This window comes from Pholcus phalangioides, unplaced genomic scaffold (assembly GCF_987345545.1).
Source record: "Pholcus phalangioides strain wild (caught in Gottingen) unplaced genomic scaffold, Ppha-v1.0 ptg000008l_1, whole genome shotgun sequence".
Lineage (NCBI taxonomy): Eukaryota > Metazoa > Arthropoda > Arachnida > Araneae > Pholcidae > Pholcus > Pholcus phalangioides.
Genome location: NW_028301601.1, coordinates 14117975 through 14136003, shown reverse-complemented (window position 1 = coordinate 14136003; position 18029 = coordinate 14117975). Strand labels below are relative to the sequence as shown.

At 32.4% G+C, this 18029-nt stretch overlaps 1 long non-coding RNA gene across 1 annotated transcript in view; it reads right to left on the bottom strand.

Annotated features, from left to right (window-relative positions):
* The window catches only part of LOC149083869 (uncharacterized), a 37461-nt gene that overhangs the window by 15441 nt on the left and 3991 nt on the right, over positions 1–18029 (bottom strand). Inside the window, exon 2 of the long non-coding RNA XR_016193021.1 lies at positions 3216–4415. This is a non-coding gene — a long non-coding RNA (uncharacterized LOC149083869). The remainder of the gene's footprint in view (positions 1–3215; positions 4416–18029) is intronic.

Genomic DNA, 18029 nt, shown 5'->3' with positions numbered 1-18029 from the left:
TGCTTATTCGGTTTCCTTGCAAGGAAATGAGTAAATACACCCAAAACACGCTGGTCTTCTATGCTCCTCTTTTCCACCCACACAAAAACTAGCTGGGATGACAACAAAACAAAAACCATTCAGCTGTAAAAAAATTCAAGAGGCTTAACGCAAGTCTCTCTAATGTACCGACCGTTGCCATTTCCCCTCGAGTATGACTTTCACTGCTCGTATCGCAAGTCATGCAAACTGCCATCCTATTCTAATCAGAGGCAGGGCTGTAGCGTGTTTTCTCCGGGCAGACTTTTTGGGACACCACTGCAAGGAATATTATGTAAAGGAAGTGTAAATTTTCCAGTGCAGCTCCCCCCCCCCTCCCCCATTTTTTGACTGAGACCTAGTGCAGTGTCCCAGCCTTGTTAGACCTGATCTGAGGTGAATTAACAGTTTTACTGCCTGTGTGCTACACAAATTTTGCTGTTTTCTTTTATTCTCGTCTGATTTCCTTGACCACTCATTTCTCGAATTATTACAGACCACCATAGGTTTATAGACCACTAGACCCCACTCCTGGCTTGTGTACTCTCGTAATTTTTTACAATTCCTCTATCGTATCTAGGAATGTAAACTTTGTTTCTACACTCTGCGAGTAGAAAAAGTATAATTCTAAATGCAGAGTCAATCCTGTTTTAAGAAAATCTTGTAATGAGAGCTTTTCTAATCCTCAAATAAAAATTTACATAAGAAAAATATATTAGAAAATTTCCATATTCCTTCCGTTTCAAAATAAGTGATCTTGAAAAGAAACAGTTTTTGATTAAAGAAAAACTTCAGAAATGATCTTAAGTTTATGCTGGAGTAAATAAAAACAATGCAACATTAAAATACTGCATATCTACTCTTCCAAAATTTTTTGAAAAATCACATCTAGTTAAAATTTCAAATTCAAACAGCAGTTATAGGATACCAAGACTAGACTTTCAAATTTTCAAGATGCTGATGTAAACTGTCATTACAGGGAGACATTCCTTCAAGACATTTTCCAGAAACATACATGGCTTCAGTACATTTCATTCCAAAATGTACCGGCTACCAGCGCACTCATATGAGTATAGACTGGGATTTGCATGTGCTTTTAACCGCTTCGCTCACAAGTGGTAGGCGAGAAATTTTGATCTCTGTTTAACGAATCGGCGATAAATATAATACAAGTTTTGATAACCTTGTTCTAAGGTAATGGCATGTTAGAAAAAGGGGGAAAAAACAGATAAAAGGAAAACAGTATATTACAGTCGAATCCCATTATAACCAACTCCAAGAGACTGAATGAGGAGGAAATTTCTCCAAAGATGAAAAGAACTTTTTTTTAAAGGGTTGCAACAAAGTTGTATGGTGATGAGGAAAGAAAACAGATTTCTTTGAATTTAATATGTACAGCCCTCCTCACCCATAAATTCAAAAAATAGTTTATAAATTTAAAAAATTAAAGGAGTTGGTATATTTAAATGTGGTTTGCAAAAAGGTTATCACGAAAGTGTTTTTTTGTTTTGGTACAGAGCAAAAATTAATTCAAATTTTTGTAGATAGATTGTGCTGCTCGAATTCAAATCCCAGAATTCTGGACCTGAACCTTTCTTCAATCTCTTCTGCTCCGAGACATTTGTATAGCTTCAGGTGGCTGAGATAAAACAACTTCATCTATAGTATTTTATTCCCCAATGGTCAATATCACAATTAAAATGCAAACCTCATGCAGGGGCCAGTAATGAGGAAATTCAGAAATGAGCTGTTATAGTGCACCTTACATTTTATAGGACTCAGATTTGTATATTTCCAGTAATTTTCTTTTGTGCAACACCCTTTAAATGAAAATTATTTTGCAAATCCCATGCAAATTACCAAATCCTTCAAATTAAAGAATTTTTTATACCATTTATGAAATGCCCTGTACATGACGTTTTGCAAAAAATTGGGCATTTTGTTTATTTAAAAAAAAGTATGGTACGGACAAGACTAAAAATACGAATACCAAGTGATTCTGAAAATAGATGTCCTACTCAATAATATGCAAAAACTGAAGACTGCTACAATTAGAATTTCAGAATCGTATGGAATATTGTGTTCACTACTTGAAACAGATTGAGGAACACTGGCTCATAACTAGTCTGAATTATATGCACTAAAAAGTTGCAAAATATGTTCTAAATATATGCACTTAAAATAAATACCAAAATACACACTAGAAAATCTTGAAAAAGTTAAAAATTCCGAAATATGTACAAAAAAAAAAAATATGAATAAATGAAAATAAGAGTTAAAAAAAAAAAACACACACACACACACACAATGCAAAAAAAAACGTTTTCAAATAAATTTCTTGGAAAACATTTATCTAAAAAATATATCCCCACATATGCAAATATCATTTCTTATTTAGGCACTCTTAATTTCTAGTTGGTTAAAATATTTCTGCACTATTTCTAAAAACAAAAATTAAACACTTGAGGGTATCTAGTTCTGGCCCTGCTAAAAAGGCCAAAATATTTTCTAAAGGAGGGGTGGGAGCTGCCCCAGGCAGCAAAACTTAGTGGGGGTGGCAATTTTTGGTGGAAACAAAGAATAAAATTCAATTCTATGATTGGTTAAGTTAGGGGGGGGAAGGGAGGAAATCATGTTTACCCGGAGCAGCAAAATTTCTAGTTACGGCCCTGCTTTATAACATGATTGCACATAAATGAATAAAATCAAAAAGAATTTTCAAAATGAGTGCATATTTTTGAAGCTCAATCACACAATTTTTTTATAAACTTTTCAAAATAATATTGCTCATATTTTCATAACATTGTTTCCCCCGCAAAGAGATTTAGTGAATCAATAGATATTTTTACAATATTTTGCAAATAACCATTTTGATCCCACCTGCGGCTGCCGATGTTAAGGAAATATTATGAGCAATATTATTTTGAAAAATTAAAAAAAACTGATTGAGCTTCAATAAACCTTCAAAAATATACACTTATTCTGAAAATTCTTCAATTTCATGCATTTATGTACATTAATGCTAAAAAAAAAATATACAAATACATATAATCCAGGCTTTTCTCATAACTAAGAAAAAGAATCCACAGAATTTCTAGACATTTAAAACTGCAAAGAGCCAGAAAGAGGGGGAGGGGAAAGATTAAACAATGTTATTCAAAAATTTAATTATGATATTAGATTCCACAGACACTTACCCAGTCATTGCAAATATCCTAATAATTGACAAAAGGTGTAGAACCATAGTGATGAAATTAGAATGATATGCTTCCACTTTGTGATCATCAATATTTTCAACTCTCATGAATGACAGATGAGAACTTTCATACCAAAATTTTTCATCGGCAACTCCATAGTATTTGACAAATGGAAAGGAAAAAAAAAAAAAACAATGAGATATGTAACCAGCAAAAAAAACAAAAAGATGAGAAGAAAGCTTCACACAACAAGAGACAACACAAAAATCGCAAGACAAGGACAACACACGCATCCATCCCTTTCATACAACACAAGACATCACAACACAAATCACAAGACAAGGACAACACACGCATCCATCCCTTTCATACAACACAAGACATCACAACACAAATCACAAGACAAGGACAACACACGCATCCATCCCTTTCATACAACACAAGACATCACAACACGACACAAAAACACAAATCACAAGACAAGGACAACACACGCATCCATCCCTTTCATACAACACAAGACATCACAACACAACACAAAAAACACAAATCACAAGACAAGGACAACACACGCATCCATCCCTTTCATACAACACAAGACATCACAACACAACACAAATCACAAGAACAACACACGCATCCATCCCTTTCATACAACACAAGACATCACAACACAACACAAATCACAAGACAAGGACAACACACGCATCCATCCCTTTCATACAACACAAGACATCACAACACAACACAAATCACAAGACAAGGACAACACACGCATCCATCCCTTTCATACAACACAAGACATCACAACACAACACAAAAAAACAAATCACAAGACAAGGACAACACACGCATCCATCCCTTTCATACAACACAAGACATCACAACACAACACAAAAAAACAAATCACAAGACAAGGACAACACACGCATCCATCCCTTTCATACAACACAAGACATCACAACACAACACAAAAAACACAAATCACAAGACAAGGACAACACATGCATCCATCTCTTTCACACATTAACTGCAAAAAAACAACACAAATCACAATTACAAAAAGACCATGCATACATCTATTCTTTTCACGAAACACAAGATCATAAATTCAGTATATAGCACATACATAATTGTAATGAAATATGATCTCTCATCTTTTGGATGACAATTCACAGCTGGTTTGTGGATTTGAAAAACCTGAAAATAAAATATTTATGTTACAGCAAATAACTAAATACACATGCAGTCACATCTCAGTTATGGTCATTTGATACATAGAACAAATAACTATATTGGTCACTATGGTATACAACTGATTTTCTTTGCAGTTCATCTCTTTCCATAACTCGGTTCTAGATTTTGTCAGTAAAGACGCTTCAAAGGATTGAAAAAATTATCAAGCTCATTACACTTCTGACAATCCTTTGTCATAATAGATGAGTGTCTTCTTGGCTAGCCCTCCTGAATGCATGAGTATTGTTTGTTTCAAAAAGAATTTGAAATAATTTCTCTTGAAGTTAATGAGCCCTAGCTCTATTGTTTAGTGCTGTTTCTATATGCAGACTTTTTCTGGATATGCAATATATACTGTATTTTCTTTGGGCCTTATACCAAATGTAGAGGTTAAAAGCAGGGTTGGGTTTTTGATATGAACATGACAAGGTCAAAAACAGGTTTAAACTACCAAAAACCGAAATGAATGCTCTTTGATAATGTTTGGAACAATAGGTATATAACATTATGAAAAACTTTTTTTTTGCATATTATGTTTTATTTTTTCACATTATTACAATAATTAAAACAAAGTATTAATTTACAATTTTTAATTTTTCAACATAAGAGTCTAGAACAGTGTTTCCCAAAGTGGGCGATGGAATGGTCCAGGGGGGAGATAGAACCTACCGATTTAACATAGGATCCTATGGGTTTACTTCAGTTGGGGGGCGATGAGAGGAAAAAATTTCTGATGAAGGGGGCGATGGAACAAAAAGTTTGGGAGACTATGGTCTAGAACATATAAAATATAGTTTTGTGGTTCATTTTATCTAAGCTACTGATTACCTGTGTTCAATTTGCTAAGTGGAATAGAGTTGCTTTCAAAATATGCACGATAGGGGGTTATAAATCTGTATTAAAACAGTAAAAAACTTATTGTCAATGTTACCAAATAGTTTTTTAACCTGATAGATATGCTAAATAAAAAAAACTTTTATGTAGTTTAAAATGTTTTACATTCGAATTATAATTACTGAGAATCTATTTTGATATTTTAAATTTTTTGATCTGCCCAAAATTTTATTCCATGTAAAAATTCTCACACAGAATCCGTTAATACACTAATTAAACTAATTTATTTTCATCTAAAAATTTTAGATGGAAAACCATTGCATTATAATGAAACTTCTTTATTTTGCGTTAGTAGAATCTAGAGATTGAGTTACAGCATTACATGTTGGGGCGAGACATATTTCAACAATCTTTCTTCACTTTTTGTCACATAGAAGTCCTTCATCCGTATCATTGAGTAAATAGACTCACGCATACATTTCCACTTTTCAATCAATTAAAGCTACTCCCTCTGCAACATTTGTACGTTTATAAAAGAAGTGGCCATCTCAATCTGAAATTACATAAGTCTGGATTGCAATTTAGACGTCATACTTACTATACAGGTACCAAGGCCAAATAAAACTAGTTTCCAAATTTTTTTTTTTTATTTAGCTCCCAAAATATTTAATTTACTTCCTCGGTTAATAAAAGAACAACCTTCATGTACATCTTCTTTTATCAATTTAAAATCTTTTATCTTGCATACGCTGCTAAATGTCATGTACAAGCTAGCATTGCCAAATTAAATGCCATTTTAGTTCTACAATTTAGTATTTTGATCGCTATTGCTCACCGTTATGAAAAGTAAACGAATGTGTTTACAGAACGGAAGATAAAAAGTAGATAACTATTATAACAACAAATATAGGGAAACTCTTAAAAATACCACTTGTGCATTATGCAAAAAAGTGGCCAGCTGTGGAGGTGACCGCCAAATAGAGGTTGTATGAAATAAAAAAACACATTTCAGGGAGTGTCAAAATAAAGGCTTTCAATGTTGCAAAAAAATCCTTATGGCATTGTAAATAAATTGAGTATAAAACAGATACATTTGTACAATGAAACATCAATATAATGGAAAATACCTCTACAACAGTATTTTTTCAAATCTTGTTTGGAATAACCTATAGTCTGTAATGTTAAACTTCTCTCAATACAACAATATACTTGAGTATAATAAACCCTCGGATAAAAATATTTTTAAAGCATTTTGAAACCGCTACATTATTTTTATTAATTTTTTGCTCAAAATATATATCCTCTAGTATATATTTTTACTCATTTCGCATATTTCAGTTCTTTTTAACAAATACTTTACGTTATTTCCTCACATTTTTTTCACTCCCCTCATGGTTGTTCTACTTCTTCTCGTGCCTGCTACAAAAGGAAGAAAATATCCGTAAAGCCAAAAATTCCACATCCTTTATCCTATTCAGTAAAGACCATAGGTTATTTGTCAGGTGTACGCTGTCACCCCAGAAGCAAATTTTTAAACTGTCTTATCAGCTAGCAGCAACCATATAGCATTAACTTTTGTCATCTTATTTAAAAATGTTTCCATCCTGATAACGTTATACATGAACAGAAAATCTGATTGATCCGAAAAGGTATTTATGCTGATGTATAAAGATTATGAGCAGGGTCGCAACTGGGGGGGGGGAGCAGGCGGGTCTTGTGCCCTGGGCACTGGACCACAGAGAGGGCGCAAATTTTATTCTCAAACCTCTCCTTCAACATTACAAAAAGGGGCACCAAAATGCACACTTGCCCCGAGTGATGAAGCATCTAGTTGCGGCCCCGATTATAAGGTTATACAAAGAAAACTACCCGCTCTGAATGCATTCGGAAGAAAAAAAAATGTGTTTTTTTAAACTCTCATCTATAAAGTGGTCGCTTACTGCATACAAAAGGTGGCCTGGAATAGGGCAGATTTTTCTATTATGTTTATGGAGCATGTCATCTTTTCAGAGAAAAACTGGCTATGAAAAGAAATTGGCCAGGGAATACAGGTGGCCACCTTATGGAAGTTTCACTGTATAAGGCAAAAACTTGCATTGGGAATTGAGGAAAACTATATATAAAAAAAACTTTATAAAAAAAAATACCAGTTGTAATTACGATGATTATAAAGGTTGTCCTGTAAGTGCTAATGCAGCCTTTAATAACGGTGTTGTGCAAACTTTATGAAGTGTGACCCTTTTTCTACCAAAAAATTTATGGTCATCCTATGTAGAGGTTAGCGATATGTCCCGGTTTTCCGGAACATTCCAATTTTTTTTCCAGTAAACATGCTGTCCTGGAAGCCCTTTTCGGAATGCTTGTTCAGATTTTAATTAGACGCAATATGGAATTCCATAGATATTGTTTTTTATGTCATAAATATTTTTTGTTTTTTTATGTAATTAGTGTCCCTTATGCGAGATGGAAGTGCAGCGAGGCGTGTCCTTGGTTTTTGTGTACAGGGTGATCAAGAATAAAATCATTTTGAAATAGGACGATTCTCACTTGAAATTGACCATTAAAATTGTTTTCATAAAACGTAGACACGTTAACCCCCGTATATTCACTTATCATTTCTATTGTGTTTTTCATTTTTAAGAAATATGCAATTTTGAAATCAAATGATTCTCCCACACTTTTTTTTGCAAGGACACTGCAAATTCACGATTCTGGCATGACGGAGCCGATATATTTATTACTGTACAAATAGAATTTGATAAAATCACATTGTACGATACATGGTAATTAGCTCAGCTGAATAAAAGGCATTCTTTAATTCTAACATTTTAAAATAAAAATGAATATCTTATTTGGAAGTTTTTATTTTGGGGAATCTCTCTTCCCCCCCCCCCAAGTTCATTGACGTGACCTCTTGCAACCCATAGGGCTTTAGCCTATCTTACCGTGATGAACCAGATTTTCTTTTTAGCAAAGCAACACATACCATTATTTACCGAACAAAAAGTCAAAGACCATATGTCCCATTTTATAAGAAACTGTCTTGTACATTTATATAGACGATTATTTTACCATTCTTAATTACGGCAGATAACTTTATCCACATTACAGCCATCATTACCAAGCCAGCCACCCCCCCCCCCCCAACAATCTGCAGCAGGGCTCTTAGGCTAGGAATTTTGACGGTCCCACGTAACCTTTTCAGACCTCGGTGCCACAAATGTAAGGGTTGCTTTTTCTCACAGTATAATTTTTTTTTACCTCAGGGAGTTAAGCCCTGACTTAAAGGATTATGAGAGTTTTGAGTTAGAAATATTGTGAATATGAACTTAGTGGGCTTTCATCAGATGGCAGCACTTGAGCTTTTAGGGGACGTTTCAAGATGGCTTGAAGGAAAAAAAATTTTTTTTTTTTAACTTAAAATTTTTTTTTTAATCATTCAAAAACACAATGCAAAATGATGTAAAATGCGATATATTTAAACATATGCAAGTGAATCGACATATATGAGTTGTCAAGGGATAATTATGCTTGTACTGACAACCAATCAACAAAATTAATGACCATAGTCAAAATAATTTTCAGTCATATATAATGTACATGTTAATAATAGTCATATATATAAAGCGGCAATTTTAATTCAAGTACTGTATTCGCATAGTCCCGTGATATACATTTAAAAATAGTCTTCAATGTTAGTGATAGCAGCAACGTAACAAAATAATTCCTTTTTAAATTTAGAATACGAAGCTATATTTGTTAATTCAAATGGAAAGGCGTAAATTTTAGGAGCTAAGTGTTTTTTAAATATCTCTTTTCTATGTAAAGGTATTTCAAAAATTTCACCAGGTCTTCCAGGGAAATGAATTTTTTAGGAGAGCATAAATTCTTATTTTTATGAAGTGTCAATATCGATTTGTAGACAACCAAGTGTCGTAGACACAAGATGTCTTTGAGAGTAGCACCAGAAATCAAAACCGAATAATTTAAAAAGTTTAATAAAATCTATTTTGAGAGGTTATGATAGGAAGTAGGTTGGTTTTATAATCATATCCCCAAGTTGTTATTCCATATTGTAATGAAGATTGTATCCATGCATAGTATAATGTTCGTAAAAAGGAAGGATGGACAATTTTATGAAGATGATAGATATTTTCTCTACAGGTTCTAAGTTTTTTGGTTAGTATCGTGAGATTTCCCACTTCAAGTTTGAATCTAACTGGATTCCAAGATATTTCCAAGAAAAACCTATTTACATTAGGACAGTTGCAATCATTTCTTGAGCAGTCTGTAAGATGTGATTTGAATGCTATGTTTGAATTGCTACCTCCAATCAAGCTGTAATAAACAAATTTAGTTTTTTGGAGATTCAGTTTCATATCGTTATTAATGAACCAATGATTGATTATTAGAAGAGTTCAACCTGTCTTTTAAGCAAATGTACATCAGTACAAGAATAGAGAATTACAGAATCATCCGCGTATGTTATTATTTTACCGAAGAGTTTCAGCGTACAAAAATCATTAATGAAAATGATGAAAAAGAATAGGACCTAAAATAGAGCCCTGAGGAACTCCTTTTGTTATATTCGTGTATTCACTAAAACAATTATCTTAACCCTGTTTTCTATCGTTTAGATAAGACTTGAACCACTAACATTTCACCATAATATTCAAAAATACCAGGAAAAACATGCATACACCTTTTTGTGGAACGTAAAAACAAAATGATCTATGCAAGTTGAGGTGTTAGCTGTTACTCTGGTCTGGTGATAATTACATAAAATTCATAAAAGTCGATTTATTACATAAAGTTTAACAATAAAATTCTGTAAGTGAATTATTTCTTCACAAAAATGAAAAATAATATCAATAATTTTTTTTCAATTTTTTGTTTAAGGGTTTTAATGCATTTTTTTCAGTATCAAAAACGATTTTGAAAATTCCAAAAAATAAATTCTCGAGTCTGAAAGGGCCACAGCGTATTCATAGCATGAAAAAACAAAAAAATTACCAGAATCGTTCAGGGCTGGAACCCTGCCCTTGTGGAGGTTACGGTCATTACCTTTTTTCCCCGTAAATAAAGACATCGGAAGTATTTCGAACCTGTGGTGTGCCCATCCTAAGCTTTATATAGAAAATTGAGTTCTGAACCATTTCTAAGATGCTCAGACCCTTGCCAAAAATACCTGTCAACCACAGCATCCTCGGCTCTGACTACACGGCCGGTAACGTAGAAGTATAACGAGGTGAGTTTTAATATGAAATTTATTCAAATTAGTTTCTGGTGCTCCAAAGCCACACAAATAAGAAGCAGAGTCTTTCCCTTTGCTTTTCTTTGACTGTTCCAGAAAAATATATAACTGGGTGGGAGTGCCAAAATTTATACATGTTCCACTTGTGACATTCTTGTTTATGATATAACGATCACTGTTCCCCAGAGTTCTCTCAAAATCTTTTCGCCAAGGTATGGCTCAAAAGTGATATATGTAAATTTTCAGTAAAGTTCATTATTTTTAAATTCTTGTCCGACTAAAGCTTGACTTGCTGCTCCTACAACCTGCCGTCAGTGCAGTCTTAATATATGGGTCCAGTTGGGGGACTCAGAAAAATGAGTTGAATTTTTCAAGAACTTACTAGGTAGGGGCCTCAGAAGAATCACTGTCATGCCCCCCCCCCCATGATGCTCTTAAGATGGTCCTGCCTGTCGCCCAGGTGCACTGCACTCCTTGCACTCTTGCTTAAGCCGCCCAGGCTCCAATAGACCAGAAATTTCATTAAATTCGAGAATTTAATGAATATAAATGAAAAATTTGTGACCCTCAAGTAGGGGGATGCAACATAGCTCCAGGCACCAAGGACCCCCATGGGGGAAGTTGAATCATTTTGTGGGGGGGATCTTTGATGAATCTTATTGGTTTTTGTTGCTTTAATATTGTAAAATTCGTCAGTAAGCTGGTACTTTCACATGCAACATTTCGCAGAAATCTGAAGAAATGCGACAAAATAAAAATGTGAAGAGAAAAAGGGGTTTGCCACCGGGTCATTCCATTTCAAATCACCTGGCCGAAATGACACCTATAGTCTTAGATTTCAATGATTTTTTTTTTCATTTGTTGCATTTACCGTCTTTATTAACCGTGTGAAATATTATTTGCCTATCTCTGCAACTTTGAGAAAAAAGTTGAAATTTATCAAAAACTGATGCAGATCACTTTTCCGACACTCAATTTTTAAGCGACATTGTTTGAGAAAATAAATTGTAACTTTTTTAATTTTCAATCTGTAATGATATTTTTCTCATTAAGTATATATTCTTGATTCTGGAATTGATTTCTCTCATTAAATATGCATTTCCCTCATTGAATTGGTCTTGTCTTGTTTTGGGTACATTCTCAGACTATATATATTAAATCAGTGAAAATGCATAAAAAAATAAATAAATTATATATATATCTTTTTCAATTTTCAATATATTCAAGTGAAATTTTCACTAAAGTGTTCACAAAAACATACAGAATATGAATAAAAATAATTCATACACTTACATTTGAAATTTACATGCAAAAAAATTATGTAAACTTTGTTTTTGTGAAATTTTTCATTAGAAAAAATACAATTTTTCAAACATATTTTTAGACCAGAGGCACAGCAGTTACCAAAACAACTTTTATTTTAAATTTCTCCTAAATATATGAAGTAAAATATTGGAGAAAAAAAATAATGGTTTTTTGACCATTAATATGTTTATTCTGGCTCGCAACACAAAATTCATTGAAATAAGACTGGATCGTTCCGATTTCAAATCATTCAACTAGATACCGAAATGCAACCCATCATCCCGGATTCCAATTATCATTTTTTATTTATTGCTTCTACCATGCAAAGTTTCATGGACATATCTCAAACTTTGAGAAAAAAAATGTTTTCTAACCTCACGAATGACGTCTCTTAGGCTAACCCCATTCAAGCAATATTATTTGTGAAAATATATCATAACTTCGCAGATTTTCAATATATTCAAATGAAATTTCCACTAAAATGCTCACAAACAAAAAATGTAAATTATGACTATTAAAGAAAATTTAAATCTTTGCATTAAAAAATTAGACTGCAAAAAAATCGTTGAAATTTAATTTTTGATTTTTTTTATAATAAAAACAATGGCTCACCTTTGCTTTTTCATTTACAAAAGCTCTCTTGCTTTTCACACAGCATATTCAGTGACATTGAACTCTTCAGATTTTTTTCCTTGTTCCCTTTTCTTAATGCAGGGACAAGAGTTAAAATTTGCAGTTTTCCCCTTGTTGTGATGATTAAATTGAGTCTTATTTCTAATTAACTTTATCAAAATAATCATATTTGCTTTCTGTTTAATATCTTCATTAAGTGTGCTTCGAGATTCATTTTCTGGTAATTCTTCAAAAACTTTACAAACATTTGATTTTAATGTGTTACAAGCAGATTCAACTTTTCTTTTGGCATTGTTTGACTTGAACTGTGGAGCTACCCTATGAAGTTTAATTGGTGACTTCTATGTTCTGTAGAGATGAATTTATTTCTTCAAGTGCTTCTTGTTTAATAATTGACATTTTTCCAAGTTACTTGTCTACATTACTATCACCGTTCATCTCTTCACAGTATTCAGTTTCTTCACCTAATTTATTGATGTTTATATTCACTGTCCCTACAGGCAGGGCATATTTTTTGCCCTGGAATTGATTTTGTACAACCATTTATTTCATTTATACATGAAAAATACAAGTTTACTATCCTTAAACCTTTTGTTATTTTTTTCTTATGACATTTTAAAGGATTAAAGCATGCTTTCGGATATATTTCATACTTTGAGAAAAAAGCTCTATGATGCTTAAACACACAGTAGATATAAATGTTCAGAACTTGCCCCACTCCTCAATATTGATGTCTGATGGGTCCAATGATGTAATGGGTAACAGATTTTACACTTTTGCATAACACTTTTTGACAGTCAGATCCAGTTTTTTTTCCAACACTATAAATTTCAAGTGTCTTTTCTGACATTTTACTTTGAATTCCAAAATGATGATATAAAATATTTAGCTCAAATGGAAATTGTGTTATCATAAGAAAAATTTGCTAACCCTGGAGTAGGCTACTTTATGGAGCACATTCTCTGTCTTATAATTAAATAAGACACCAGCTGCCCTCTGAAGGACAAAGACCAGTGTGCCATAGTTTATATTTTCACAGAAGCTATTATTTTTTACAATCATCATCACAACAAGAAACATCACATCTTATATATCGCCACCAGGCATTATATACATTAGGTTTTCAATTCTACTCTCTTCCATCTGCCTCAGCTACAACAATCAGGTTGTAGCTGATAATTATTTCATTCTTTGTGATTTAATGCCTCATATTCTGGCTTTTTATCAGCAATTTTAAATTATTTCTTGGGAAAAATACATAGAGGCTTATGTTAAATATTATAATGTAGATTTTTTTCACACAAGTATAACTATTTCATATTTATCATATACATTAAATATATGCTGTAAAAATCAAAGTAATTAAAAAAAATTTAACACTGTTGTGATAAAATAACTTTATAATTAAGCATGTTAAAAACTTCAGAAATTAATCTATATATATGATTAATATTATCTGGATTTATCAAATACAAAATAATTCTTTATGCAAAAATATATCAGATTGCAAAAGTTTGTCTTTGTTGCATCATAAGAAATATTTATAGATCAATTAAAAGTGAAATTAATTATTTGGAATTTGAACACTTCTAAGAATCTGAACATGAAGGTTTAATTTGAAAAATTATTTTATTTCACCCAAAACCTTTTTTTTTCACCAACTCCCATTTGGCACTTTACATTAACATTTCTAGTTATTTCATGAATTCATTTAATCCTAGAATTTTAAAATTTATTAATTGTTTTGAATTATTGCAGTAACTACTCATGAAACTTAATTTAGTGAATAACTGTAATAAATGTATAAGCGTACATGAAAAATAAAATATAAATTTCTTTTTACTAAGCATGAATCATTATATTAAGTCAAAATGTACAAATATAATTAATGTAGTCATAAGTACAATTGCGTTTTGTTACTCAAAAAGTATTAACTATCAAAATAATGTTTACTTTTAGTCTTAATATATTAATAGGATTAAATTTAAAAAAAAAAAAAAAAAAAAATTGAAAATTCATGCTGTGCATTCGAAAAAAGTGTTTAAAAATTGTGTTAAAAATTAAAAAATTAAATTTTAAATCACCTTTTTCCTGTAAGGTTTACATTTTCTTTCCTATTCATAATCTGCATTTTTTTTGTGAGCATTTTAATGGAAATTTCATTTCAATGTATTGAAAATCTGCAAAGTTACGATATATTTTCACAAATAATATTGCTTGAATGGGGTTAGCCTAAGAGACATCATTCGTGAGGTTAGAAAACATTTTTTTTCTCAAAAAGTTTGAGATATGTCCATGAAACTTTGCATGGTCAACAAGCATGGTAGAAGCAATAAATAAAAAATGATAATTGGAATCCGAGATGATGGGTTGCATTTCGGTATCTAGTTGAATGATTTGAAATCAGAACGATCCGGTCTTATTTCGATGAATTTTGTGTTGCGAGCCAGAATAAACATTAACAGTCAAAAAACCATTATTTTTTTTCCTCCAGTATTTTACTTCATATATTTAGGAGAAATTTAAAATAAAAGTTGTTTTGGTAACTGCTGTGCCTCTGGTCTAAAAATATGTTTGAAAAATTATATTTTTTCTAACAAAAAATTCCACAAAAACAAAGTTTACATAATTTTTTGTATGTAAATTTCAAATGTAAGTATGAATTATTTTTATTCATATTCTGTATGTTTTTGTGAACACTTTAGTGAAAATTTCACTTGAATATATTGAAAATTGAAAAATATATATATAATTTATTTATTTTTTATGCATTTTCACTGATTTAATATGTATAGTCTGAGAACGTACCCAAAACAAGACAAGACCAATTCAATGAGGGAAATGTATATTTAATGAGAGAAATCAATTCCAGAATCAAGAATATATACTTAATGAGAAAAATATCATTACAGATTTAATTCAGATTGATATTTACTGAAATTGATGAAAATTCATATTTAATGAAAAAGATTGAAATTTTTAAATCATTTTTAATTGTGGAACATTGAAAAAATCCTTTTCGAATTGAAGCGAACTCATATTTAATTAAAAATAATTTCAGAATAACTCGTTCAACTGACATCAGGTATATTAGTCTATTACAGAAGGTCTCAAAGTGGGCAATATCATCCTCCTGAGGGCGGTAGAGACTAGACTTCAGTATAGGATAATATGAGCCGAGGGGTGATGTGAACAAAATTTTTTTAAAGGGGTGAAGATGAAAAAAGTTTGGGAGACCGGTGGTGATGGTTGAACATCCCCCGCCGCCCATGCAGGGTTCAAGAAACTTGTCAACAATTATGTTGATTGCTTTCACAAAACCACCATTCAGAAAAAAATTGTAGGTGCTCAGTAAGTATGTTCAATAGTTTTAGGGGGGGGGGGAAGCCCTCCCCCTAAAAGCTCTAAAGTTAGACGCTCTAAAGCTAGTCTAAGCTAGACGCTCTAAAGTTTTAGAGCGTCTTTTGTTTATATGAGAAAAAGACATTGCTATTCTAATTAGAATAACATAGCAGAGACATCGAGAGTATTTAAAACAATAGATATTTCTATTCCATAAGGAATATCCTGAACATGCAAGAGTTAACATCCATTAACTCTAAATACTTTCCTGAATTTTACAATGCATCAATATATATAAAATTGTCTGTGTCTCTGTCCTGTCCTCCCTCCCGCGTGTGTGTGTGTTCTCTATACAAATCTTCAATTTTAAATCGATCGTCATCAAAATTTACATATATACCAAATGGGACCCGACTTGAACGATAGGCTACTTTAAAAGTTCGTCAGAGCAAGGCAAATGCCCCAAATGGGCAAAAAACTGTCGGGGGCAACAATGGTTTTCGGGCCTCAACAATCACTTTCCAAAAACGTTTAACGTTTTACGTAAAACGTTTAACGTAAAAAGTTTACTTCGGTTACATGGTTCCCTAGCAATGCGTAAGACTTGCATATGCCTTTACAATGGTTTGTCATTTCTTCAATGCTGTCAGTATATTTACAATAGTTTATGCCTTTGTAATGGTTTGCCACATTTTCAATACTCCCAGTAATGAGGGTTTTTGAATGACGTCATAATCATCAGCATCACTTTGAGGGTCAGGAAAAGGATGATCCTCATAGAAAGTGTTAAAATTGCCGATTTTAATGTAGAATTGTGGAATTTTCGTGGGGTTTTCTGTCACATCAATAATTTTAAAAATTTTATTGAATTCTAGATTTTTGAAACATTCAGTTCGCTTAGAGATATACGAAGCCCAGGAGATTAAATAGGAAATAATTAGCCCCCGGACCTACTTTTGGTTGAATATCCATGCAATAACATTGATTTCAACTTTTTATTTACATCTTCTCAAGCATGAAAATTAAGTTCTCGTATTGCCTTTTAATATTCAACTGCATGAATTCATGTAGTTTAGGATGTTTAAAAATTAATTATGGGCCCATAAAGTACATAGTTAAAGCTGTGGAATTTCTTCTAAGCATTTTTGAAAGCTGGAATAGGCAGATGAAGTTCAAAAGTGGGGGGGGGGAGAGAAATTGAAATACTTAGCGCCCTTAAAAAAGGAAAAAAAATATATTCATTTCTACATTTCTTTACATCTAGATTTGTTTCTTTCATGAGTTGCGCTGGAAGTCACTATATTGGTTATTAGACACAGTTTGCATGTTCCTCAAAGAAAGAGGGAGATATCATGTGATCCAAAAAGCCTCATTGAAGAAAACCCGGGCAGCACCGGGTATTATAACTAGTACTTAATAAATTAACTAACAAATTATTTGTAAATACTTGAAATTATTACTTATATCTAAATACATTCGTAATTTTAGAATTTAAGGGTCATATTCTCAGAACTGCCCTTAGGGTGGGTGATAGGTGCAGTTGCACCTAGTCCTACATTTTCAGGAGGCCCAGAACTCATTATGATAGAAGTGGAAAAAAAAAAAATTGCCAAATTAATCTTTTTTTCAATTCGAAATAGAGGTCACATAAAAATTGATGTTTGCCCATTGGCGATTAAATTCATTTTGTTTCTAGTTGGGGGTCAGAGGGACCAAAAACCCCGAATCAATTAAGGATGCCCGAAAGCTTTCACAAATTATTCTGGAATTGTTTCTTTCATCAATTTTGAAATTTTTTCTTTCACTAATTGTAAGGTTCAGGATAAAAAGTGTGAAGAAGGCCTGGGAGAAACAGGGGTCACGAGAGAATGAAAGGGGAACGAGCGGAGACATTCGAAAAAGGGAAGGCAGTGTAAAAGTTTGTATCGAAGAGACAGGACGGTTTTGTTGGAGGTGTTGGATAATAAATTAAAGTGTTGTTTTCTTTTTTTGGGAGTCTAGAAATCCAGTCATTTCGTCCTGGAATCATAATGGAGATACAGCCGAGGACCTACGACCGAAGGGAAATCGGGGGAAAAGTTTACTCTAATTCTCAATTTTCTTCATTCATTGTGAATTATATCATTTAATAATTCTGGAATTACTTCTTCCATTATTTCTGGGACTCATTTCTTTCAAATACAAATACAAATACAACGCCACAACAGGCA